This window comes from Mytilus edulis, chromosome 4, assembly GCF_963676685.1.
Source record: "Mytilus edulis chromosome 4, xbMytEdul2.2, whole genome shotgun sequence".
Lineage (NCBI taxonomy): Eukaryota > Metazoa > Mollusca > Bivalvia > Mytilida > Mytilidae > Mytilus > Mytilus edulis.
In genome coordinates this window covers 58,540,993-58,553,122 of record NC_092347.1, presented here as the reverse complement: position 1 = coordinate 58,553,122, position 12,130 = coordinate 58,540,993, and the positions used below count along the sequence as shown (strand labels likewise).

Sequence of the window (12,130 nt, the reverse complement as noted above, 5' to 3'; positions counted from 1 at the left end):
ATAATATATAATAAATAAAAATAAAAAAAAACCACACCCAAGAAAGCACTATATTAAACAAATGATGTCCATAACAATACAGCACTAAATGTCTAAAAGATTAAATCAAATGTTAAAAATCCGTTCTAGCCGGGAATTTATATTCAGAGAACTTACGTAACGGGTTCTGGATATACTCCCTGTGCAATTCTGTTGAATTGCATTAGGAACTTATGCCATATGAACTGTTCTTTCTCTTTATCATGTCTAGATTGTGGTGCACATTCGTATATACTTCGTATTTTTATATTTGTTGTTGTTTGCAATTTGATAATAAAGTGTTAAGAAAAACGCAAATAGCTGAGTAACAATTATTATTTGCTCATTATAATGGGAATTGAACGACTCTGGACCATTATTGGCTTTGAATTACACGGAACTGCTGCCCAAAGCTTAAGTATTATTCAACCAGGTAAGTTTTCGCTAAAATGGGCTTTCGAAAATAAAGGTGAACGGATTAACCCGGCGCTAAAATGGGCTCTAATATCGGCGCTAAAATGTCCCCTAGTAGTTCAAAATTAGAGTAACTAAACTTATCTTCAAATCTTGATCTTTTCTTGATCTTTCTTCAATATTGACACAGTTAAATGACTTTACATATCGCACATCCGGGCGCACTAATTTTGGAGTCCGTGCGATTCCCGAGGTTTTTGTTTGCTACCTTGATTTATCTTTTCTTAATCGTTTTTTGAAATCTGAATATTTGTAAACAACTGTAGTTTTATGAATTCAAACAAAAATATATGACAACCGAAACGATTTTAACTTTCCAATTGTCTACTGCTATTTCTCAGCAGTATTAAGCTCTGTCGAATCGTATGGTATAAACATATGTCTTTATTCGCTGTGTGTGTGCATTTTCACAATATATGGACTAAATAACTAGGCAAGCACTCCTGGCACATAGAGTTTTGAAGGAATACGACTGTTATCTATAAAACATATCCAATTGCCATCATTACGTATTGGTTGACCGATACAATATGCGTGTGTGCCTCAACTCACAAGTGATATGCTTCCACGCTCTTAGATAACAGAAGAGTCGTCTGGTTTGTACATATACCGTTTGTGGGTTTTTTTTGCGATTAGGAAATTATAACAGTTACTGTGTGTGGATTTGCATAACGGGTGATGCATACATTAGATGACCATTACTCTGTTAACACCACCAGGTATCGCTTATTTCTGAATTCATGCAATTCCATTTTTTTTCTTTCTTTTTTTCTTGTTTTCCGGGGCGGGGGAGTATTTACTTTGATTTGTATTTTCTTAATGCCTTTATGAAATTTCAACATTGGTAAACCGTGTTGCTTCCAAGTTGCATGGGAATATATACAAGCAGCGCCAATATTAGCACTTACCAACGCCCTTGATTGTTATAGAAAAATGAAAAGAACATCATGTTCACTTACTGATGGTGTCTTCATTATTTGTCTGTTACACAGTAACTTACTACAATGAATTTAATGTGCATTACGACATACATAGATACTCATATATTAGACATATTATACATTTCATCTATCCCTGTGCTTAAGGACTTATGATATGTTGAATAAGGGCAGCAGTTTTGTAAGGTAGTATGCCACCTTTTCTTTAAATCACCATGAACTGTTGTTGATTGCATGACAGAACATCATTGATCTATCTGGAAAAAAAGTTTTAAGAAATCTGCAATATGAATTTTCTTTGTCTACGAAAAGATTTTGTATGAATTCTGCTACATTTAGTATAAACGCAAATTTGACAAGTAGGGGTGCACAATTAGTACCCATTGTATTACACACTGTCTGTTGGCAAATATGTTTTCTTTAGCGCGCAGAGAGCGTGACACTTTATCTACACGAGGCATTGGATTTAACGAAACAATTCTCACCGAATTTGGTTGTGTATGCATCCCTTATAACCAAAGGGACACCGCCATTTTTTTAAATGAAGGTCAGAAGAAGACCAAGGTGACAATATTAGCTTTAACACTTAGTCACATGGGTTTTATTTTTGTCACCGAAATATAGGCTCAAAACAGTCAATTGATAATTCAATCTTATGAGTTTTGTCATAATTATACAAAACTTCTCCTTCTCTCTATATATATTAACATTGATGGTGTTTTCAGCCGTCAGGAGCCTGTAATTCAGTCGTTTGTTTATGTGTTACATATTTGTTTTTCGTTCATTTTTTATATAAATAAGGCCGTTAGTTTTCTCTTTTGAATTGTTTTACATTGTCTTATCGGGGCTTCTTATAGCTGACTATGAGGTATGGGCTTTGCTCATTGTTGAAGGCCGTACGGTGACCTATAGTTGTTAATGTCTGTGTCATTTTGGTCTCTTGTGGACAGTTGTCTCATTGGCAATCATACCACATCTTCTTTTTTATAACCACCTTCACTGCTGATCCAATGCATGGATATGTCGTAGAGTTGTCACTTTTCTGTGACTATATCATACGATCCTTAACGATAGATAGATATAATGATCTAAATCTGCAATCAATTCCATCATCATGCCTAATATATCATGTACTGTGTTACAATTCTAGATTCTACTGACGAGGAAAGGTAACACTAGGCCACCGAAAGCTGAATAATTAGTTCAGTCTAGGTGACCGAATGGTCTAGAGCGACAGACACAGTGTGGTCGGTGTTTGTTTATATCCCAAAAGCATGCGTTCTATTCCCGGCGAGGGAAGAACAAAAATAAGCTTTAATGATGTTCGCTACTCTGTTTTAAATTAACAAGGTTTTTAAAAGATTGTTATACTGTTGATTGTAGATTAAAACAGCAGAAAAAACTGAAGGATCCGTGTGCTTAATTTCGAGATTAAGCCACTGAAAATTTGGCGGGAAATAATTCTCTCTAATACCTTTCATACATTTAACAATGGCATCCTTTTTGTGAAAAAATTAAGAAAAATAACAAGAATATTGTCGCAAATTCAAATATAGCTTTTTTTACTATATGTTATAAAATTATAAAAAGAAAAGTAAGGGTTAGTTAGGAAATTTTGTAATAGCACTACATTGATAAAACCCAAGGATTCCGAACAAAATTCAAAATAAGAGGAGCGAACATCCTAGACTGGTTCTCTGTCCTTTATCTGTTTGGCTTTGATACCCGTATGTTGCAAGGGAGAGGACCAGCCTACGAACATCCCTTCGATTAAAACTAGGCAATCTAGTGTCATAGTTACGGTAACTATCAGAAAGCGGTCCATCTAATTTTTAATGAATCTTAAAACCATGATTCATTTTCAAGTTACTATATTGCAAAGTTCCGATTTCGGTTATAATCACAGGCACTCGTCTTAGAAAAAAATCCTATATACCTTTATATAACACACGAAAAAAAATTCTGAGACGAGTGCATGTTGTTATAATAGACGAACGTGAACGTACATGTTCAGCATACTGAGTATTTTGATTCGCCTATCTAAAATTGGTTTTGACTGTTATGTTATAAGAAATACGATAATTCAATAAAATTTCGAATATTTCATTTTCAACTGCTATAGAAAATAAGATTTAGCAAATGTTTCAATCAGAGCAGAGAGTCATAACTCAATTTAAAGTATTGTTAACTTCCTCGAAAGTCATTTCAAATTACAAAGTAATATTAAATACTCAACCGAGCTTTCAGAAAAATTGCTTTGCCTTAAATCAAATTCTATCAAATCAGTTTATATAAAGAATATGAAATGATAATTATAAATCAACTTTTCTTTTCTGTTTCTAATGATTTATGTTCAGATGTCAGCTACAATGAATCATACTATTGATTTTTCTGGTAATCACTTTAAAGATACTTTTCCAGAACTTTGCTGTTTATGCAACTTCGTAAGCAGATGGAAACTAGCTTTAACGATACCATCAAGTCCTCATCTCTCCGTTTGATATTTCTGTAAATCTCGTTAAAGTCTCGCATGAGGAAGGAAAATACGTTTCATTGCAAGTGCAACTTTTCTCTGCTTATTTTGCATTGTCGTAAGCAAGCATATGTAAGAACTCAATTGCAGATGTCCCTGGTGTCGAAGAAGAGTGTGGCTTGTTTGCTTTGTCTCTTTTTCTAATTAACTTTGAGAAAAATTGGTTTATGCAAGAAAGATTTTTTCCATCAGTCTCGAGAAATATTATACATCTCTTTAGCAAAACCAACCATCTGAATAAACATCGTATTTCGAAGGATAAATGAGGAATGAAAAACAAAATAAACGGAAAGTAGACAGTCAGGCTGCACATATTTAAAGCGGGTTATATTTTCGCTGTTACACTAAGTTCAAAATTACAACCAATTTTGAAGATAATTAAAAAAAAAATATATACTAGTAGGTCCATTTTAGACCTATATAATTTATTTATGTCTATATATACCCCGGTACGTCTAAATATATGACAACTTTACTTATTTTATTTATATATATATATATATTATACATCTCTTTAGCAAAACCAACCATCTGAATAAACATCGTATTTCGAAGGATAAATGAGGAATGAAAAACAAAATAAACGGAAAGTAGACAGTCAGGCTGCACATATTTAAAGCGGGTTATATTTTCGCTGTTACACTAAGTTCAAAATTACAACCAATTTTGAAGATAATTAAAAAAAAATATATACTAGTAGGTCCATTTTAGACCTATATAATTTATTTATGTCTATATATACCCCGGTACGTCTAAATATATGACAACTTTACTTATTTTATTTATATATATATATATATATATATACAACTCGTCTAAACATCAACCCAACAATGTTAGATCTGTAAATTTGCTTTCGCAAATTTTTGGTTCTTCCCTCGCCGGGATTCGAACCCATGCTACTGTGATATCGTGACACCAAATCGCCTGCACTGCAGCCGTCCCGCTAGACCACACGACCACCTGGGCTCTCTAAAAAAGAGCTTTCGGTGGGCATGTGTTACCTTTCCACGTCAGTTTTAATCTAGCGGCGTACTACAGTACATGATATATAAGGCATGAAGATGTTATTGTTACAGATCAGCTAAATTATCTATAGTAAAGGATCCTACAAATTAATGTAAGATACAGTCACAGAAAATAATTATATTCATAAGTACGTCTGAGTCAGTGACAACCCTACAACAGATGTATGCATCGGATCGCCATCAATGATGGTGATACATGGCTGTGTACATAATGTATATACAACTCGTCTAAACATCAACCCAACAATGTTAGATCTGTAAATTTGCTTTCGCAAATTTTTGGTTCTTCCCTCGCCGGGATTCGAACCCATGCTACTGTGATATCGTGACACCAAATCGCCTGCACTGCAGCCGTCCCGCTAGACCACACGACCACCTGGGCTCTCTAAAAAAGAGCTTTCGGTGGGCATGTGTTACCTTTCCACGTCAGTTTTAATCTAGCGGCGTACTACAGTACATGATATATAAGGCATGAAGATGTTATTGTTACAGATCAGCTAAATTATCTATAGTAAAGGATCCTACAAATTAATGTAAGATACAGAAAATAATTATATTCATAAGTACGTCTGAGTCAGTGACAACCCTACAACAGATGTATCCATCGGATCGCCATCAATGATGGTGATACATGGCTGTGTACATAATGTATATACAACTCGTCTAAACATCAACCCAACAATGTTAGATCTGTAAATTTGCTTTCGCAAATTTTTGGTTCTTCCCTCGCCGGGATTCGAACCCATGCTACTGTGATATCGTGACACCAAATCGCCTGCACTGCAGCCGTCCCGCTAGACCACACGACCACCTGGGTATATATATATATATATGAATCCCGGCGCGGGAAGAACCAAAAATTTGCGAAAGCAAATTTACAGATCTAACATTGTTGGGTTGATGTTTAGACGAGTTGTATATACATTATGTACACAGCCATGTATCACCATCATTGATGGCGATCCGATGGATACATCTGTTGTAGAGTTGTCACTGACTCAGACGTACTTATAAATATAATTATTTTCTGTGACTGTATATTACATTAATTTGTAGGATCCTTTACTATAGATAATTTAGCTGATCTGTAACAATAACATCTTCATGCCTTATATATCATGTACTGTAGTACGTCGCTAGATTAAAACTGACGAGGAAAGGTAACACACGGCCAGCGAAAGCTTTTTTTGGGAGAGCCCAGGTGGTCGTGTGGTCTAGCGGGACGGCTGCAGTGCAGGCGATTTTGTGTCACGATATGGTGTCACGATATCACAGTAGCATGGGTTCGAATCCCGGCGCGGGAAGAACCAAAAATTTGCGATAGCAAATTTACAGATCTAACATTGTTGGGTTGATGTTTAGACGAGTTATATATAAATAAAATAAGTAAAGTATATATATATGTGAATTCTACCTTTTTATTCTCAAGAATATACATGAAGCTTTTGTCCACTGTGCTTTCAGCATACAACAATCAATCAACCCAAAATATATTTTATCATTAACAAGTTCGATCTCATCTTATTCAAACTATTCGCTCATCTTAAAAGCTACACTGATTTACTTTTAAAATTGTACTTTTTTATTGGAGGTGATTTTGGACAAATAGTGTTATAATTTGATTGACAGATATATACAACGCTCCTTTTTTTATACTGAGAAGATGGAAGTATTATACTGTCATGTAAAAAGTAAAAAATAAAAAACATACTGAATTCCGATGAAAATTAAAAACGGAAAATCCATTATCAAATTGATTATAACGGGAATGAGCAGAGAATTTGACCGTTTCTAGAAAAATGAGAGGATGTTGGTCAGACACATTCTAGTCGTCTGCTCTTATACTTTTTACAGTTACTCGGTTATACTACAAGGTCAATATCTCGCTGTATATACATGTGTCCATTAGACAGTAAAAAAAATTACTGAATTCCGATGAAAATTAGAAAAACGGAAAGTCCCTTATTAAAAATGTAACGTGAATGATCAGAGATTGGACCGTCACTAGAAAAATGAGAAGATGTTGGTCTTGTCTTATACTTTTTTACAGCTACTGGGTTACACTACAAGCTTAAGTGACAACCTCTCAGTGTACATCATGACGTGTGTCCATTAGACGGTTTGAATTTCCTTTCTTATATGATTTAGATTTGTCTTCCTTCTACATGCATAAAGTGCATTCAATTAATTTCGACATCTTTGTAATTTTCTATTATGGTATTATGATTGCACAATAGTATATCGGGATTGTAACACACTTTAAAACAGTATCTATACACTTCGAATACTGAATTCTTTTTCTGTCTGGTCATATTTGTGATGGTGAGGCGGCTGTATCATCCTCAATTCACGTATATCATCACGACAAGAGCCATATTTTATCATATATAATTTTAAAAAAATCAGTGTCATAACGGTATACTTTGTAAAATAAAATCGTTTATTTTTAACAATGTGATAGTGTTAAATTTAAAAGGTTTGATGAAACAAAATGAGATATAAACATATATTTCTGGTGCAATGTTCGATTATCATAAAGCTCAAATGTTGACGTTCACTGGTAATTTATATCAAATATTAAAAAACAGACTGATATATGGGAAATACAATATGAAATTAAAAAAAAAACATGGCTTATACTTTCCAAAATACTCTTAATTCTAAAGATGATGATGCTCTTGAATATACAAAGATATAAATCGGATTTGTATATATGATTTTTAAGATCTTAAATTATGTTAAAGATATTTCAAATTGTTTACCCCCAATGTACCCCAATACTCGTCGTGCGTTATCTCCCCATAACATCACTGTGGGAGACAGAACTAAAGAAGGAAGACTTCAATACCCGGTTTCTAATAATGACATTTGATAAGTTATTGCTTATAAAATGTTCGACATACTTACTTTTTTATTATCTTGTTGAATACGTGTACTTATTGTTTCTTGTTGGTTTCACGCAAAATATCATTGAAGTTGTGTCCCTTTGATTAAAAAATTACCATCAAATCCAAACGTTTACCTTATTTATATTTCATATTATTTTTTAAAAAAATGTTATGAAAGTGGAAACGTACTCGGTACATAAAGAATTAAAAAAAATTGTGAAATAATCAGTAGCTGCATATTTTGGATATTGTTTTTTTAAGCCCATATGGATGATATATGCAAATAAATTTGCTCTGTATTTTATTCAAACCTCACAACAACAAAATTGACTTAATGTTAATGTTTTAATGCACATGCATAGCATGCAAACCATATTTTTTTTAATGATAATCTTAATAAAAAGTTGACAGTCATTTCAGTGAACCATAGATGATCATATAGATATATAATCATATAATAGCCATTATATCTATATGAGTGAACTGAATCTATATCCATACTCCATGTGTACTTATGTAGTAGGTATCCAGCGATTTTCCCATGGTCTTCCATCTTCACTACATTTTAGACCTAAGAAATGAAATTATGCGCAGAGCAAATAAATCAGTTTAAATGCATGTTCCTACGTTGTACAATGTATGCACCGTTTGGTATCACTGCTGTGTGAAATGACTAAACATTTTATACTGCAGATAAAACTAGATTTATACTCCCTCGGATTTCCTTTGAGGTGCGAAATCAGTTTAGATTTTTAGGTATGTAAAATAATTTAAGATCACAAGTGCTGTCAAAATCATAGCTATATATTGGAATAAGATCGTAGTATTGGTTTTATGTAAACAAATTGTGGCGGTTATTCACGGAGATAATAAAGTCTCTGTTGCCAAATTCCACACCTGTTTTACACCTGTGCTAAATTAATTACTAAACTTTTTTGTTTATTACTCTGAGAGCGTGCCAAATCTCCGGTTAGCAGATTACTTGACACATTTTAATGAAACATTTATGAATTCAAATACTTAAGATATGTTAAAATATTTAATAACACTACGTTCTTCGGCAATAGACACGAAGAGTCTATACTTCCGCAAACGGAAGTGAGCCAAAGGGTGTTTTAGTACTAAGGGAGCAATTGTAGCAATGTAAGCGACTATATTTTCACTCTGGGACCAACGTCAAATTATGTCAAAGGGGATTGGCGAATTTGCTGATATAGTTGTCCAGCATACAAAATGATAAGGAGATATTTTTCAAGGAGATAATTGTATTTGTCCTAACTTTATACATCTTTCAAATGAGGCAAAATTTGTTTGGTTATTTACTAATGAAAATTTGTCTGTACTTAAATATTTAGGGAACTATATTATTACATGTCTAGATGTTAGACGAAATGTTAATTAATGTATGTAAATTACAATGATAATTGTTATGATTTTATGGTTCTGATCCTGCCTGGAATTAAATGTATATGATTTTATAGAATGAAGATAATAACATCTGTCTGAACTTTTTTAATGTTTCATTTTAGTTTATAAAAAAAAAATGTTTTTCAGTTACAAATCATGATGTATTGTTTTATGTATACATGTTATGCTGCCCATCAAGGGCCCTTGATTGGAATAATAAATATTCTTATTCTTAAATTCTTATTCTTATTCTTATACCTATACATGCATAATATCAAAAGAACTAATAAAAGACAGACAAAAGATACCAAAGGGGATATGTAAACTCATATAACTCTAAAAAAGAATAACTGACAATGCCATGGCAACAGTACGAAAAACTACGAAAAGACAACAGTACACAGAACACAACATGAAGAAAACTTAGCAACACATCCCTCCCCCACAAAAAAAACTGAGCTAGATGATAACAGGTGCTCCGGCAGGGTAAGTAGATCTTGCTCCAAATGTTGCTACCATGTCAAGGGTTGTGTTGTTTTTACCTTGACCTGACACTATTATCCAATAGGGTCCACTTATGGTTTGTTTTGGGATTTTATGCCACTCCTTGTGTATCTCATTATATATAACATAGGTGTTCATCAATTTGTTGAACGTCAAAAAAATCAATCTACTAGTTTATTCGTTGCTTATCTACATTAATATAACAGTATTTAATATTGAAACTATTTCATTCAATATTCCCAAAGTTTACATTGGTATTGAACAATATAGACTGAAATAAAATATCGCCCTGGTTATATGGTTTTGTTTTGGAAAACAAATATTTGAGAAAGGTATAAAGTGCCTATTGAAATAAAATACAACTTTTATTTTCTTTATGGCTTTATTTGAACTGCACACATCATAAATTGATCGGCATTTTTGTCTTTTATCTCAATTTTATTTGCGTTATATGGAACTTATTTTGTTAGTCTAAGTCAACAGTGAACTGAGAAAAATCGAACATATTGGCTGCGGATTGATAATAACTTTTCACACTTGTTATAATAAGCCTTTGTGAAAGAATTGGCACTTATTTGTCCGTGCTCAATAGCAATATTATAGGGTTATTGCATGAATATTGGGGAATATTGTCCCGAGTAGAATTTTATATTGCACGAGCTTGTGAGTGCAATATATGTTCTACGAGGGACAATATTCCCCAATATTCATGCAATAACCCTTTTATTGTATAGCAATATAATATTTGAAAGTACAAATTGGTTTAAACTGAGATTTTGACGTTGATGACGTCATGAATTTTGAAGATTTATTGCACTAGTGCAATATTCGAATTTATTGCACGCTAACTTTTGGTTACTTTCTGTGGGAAATATTATATTGCTATACAATAAATGGAATTATTAACCGTTGTATTATCTTCTCTTAAACACCTGTATAAATATTAACTAAACCTAGGGCAGGTACTTCAGAATAAGGTGTTATATTATTTAATTGGGGGCACTAATGGGTAGTAATTTTAAAATGTCTGGATAATGTCTGGAAAGGGTAATTAAATTAATTAATTGGTACTAAATAGTAATAACTAATAATTATTTGCAGAGCTCTATATTGTTTGTGTCTGGAATGGGAATGAAGATAACGATTGCTCGATATTCAGTGTTTTCAGTACGATCATATCAAAGGATGAATCTACATAAAAACTCGAAAATCACAGACAAGAGTAATGAATGTTTTAAGATATTAGACCTATTTGAAAGCAATATCAGTTTGTAGAAGATGAAACAGGTACAAATGCCATCAGAACGGAACAAGCAATTAAATTTAAAACTTTGTTTTTCTATTTTGTTTTACTTGGCTTTCATTATTTAACCTCATGTAAACGTTCGTAATATGGAGAAGACAATATAGAGGCTTTTGATATCATGTCACACTATGGGAATATCACCCAAATGAAGATCGATTAAGTTGTGACAGGACAAAAGTCACAATTCAGTTTTGAGGACATTTTTGTTTGGTAAAGTAAAACAAAAAACTTGATTTAGAAAAATAAATGTTTGTTATTTACTTATAAATTCATCATTGCCCATCTTCTTATGCAAAATTTGTTGAAAAAAAATTAGAAAACTAGCTTCACGATGCTAAGAAATATATCCATCAAGTTTCCATATGATTATAATTATTATATCGTCATTGAACACAGGCAATGCAGTAACTGTAAAATGATCAGTCTTGAAAATTAGGAAGGATTTCAAGAATTTTCTCTTATTTAGATACATGTATATTCAAGTTTGCTCTATGGTCGGGCTGTTTTCGCTTTGACACATTCCCCATTTCCATTCTCAATTTTATTTGTTAACTTGTTGTCATATCAATTTTGTGAGTTTTTCTGTTCGTTTACCATACCCACACACAATTGTAGCCAGGAGCTTCTTCCAAGTACTAAGTGTATGCAAATTTTGGGATGTAAAGACATGTATGAAAAGTGACTTCCAGATGTGTAGCTAGAGTACAGTATCATGTAATATATATATATTTCATATACATATAGTTTTATACAAATACATCTCTTATACATCACGTTTGCAAAAGCATGTCATTTACTTTAATTTTTTTTATTTATTATATAAAGAAATTGTATTGTTGCCATAAATTATTTTTTATTAGTTGTGTAGCACCCTTTAGCTAGACATTGAGTGTATGGTTGGCACTGGTCTGTCTGAAATGAATAAAGTTCAAGATTACTATATATATATATATATATACTACAGTGGATTTCATGTACGTATAGAAGATCCTTATTTTATAGAAATTATGTATATTTGTAAATAGTAAAACACC

The 12,130-nt window shown here is 32.7% G+C and overlaps 1 long non-coding RNA gene across 1 annotated transcript; it reads left to right on the top strand.

Moving 5' to 3' along the window:
• Nucleotides 1-8,481: 8,481 nt before the first annotated feature.
• Nucleotides 8,482-11,124, top strand: LOC139518482 (uncharacterized). Its single transcript, XR_011663369.1, has 2 exons — nt 8,482-8,635; nt 10,892-11,124. It is a non-coding gene; the product is annotated as an uncharacterized lncRNA (long non-coding RNA).
• The last annotated feature ends 1,006 nt before the right edge of the window (nt 11,125-12,130 follow it).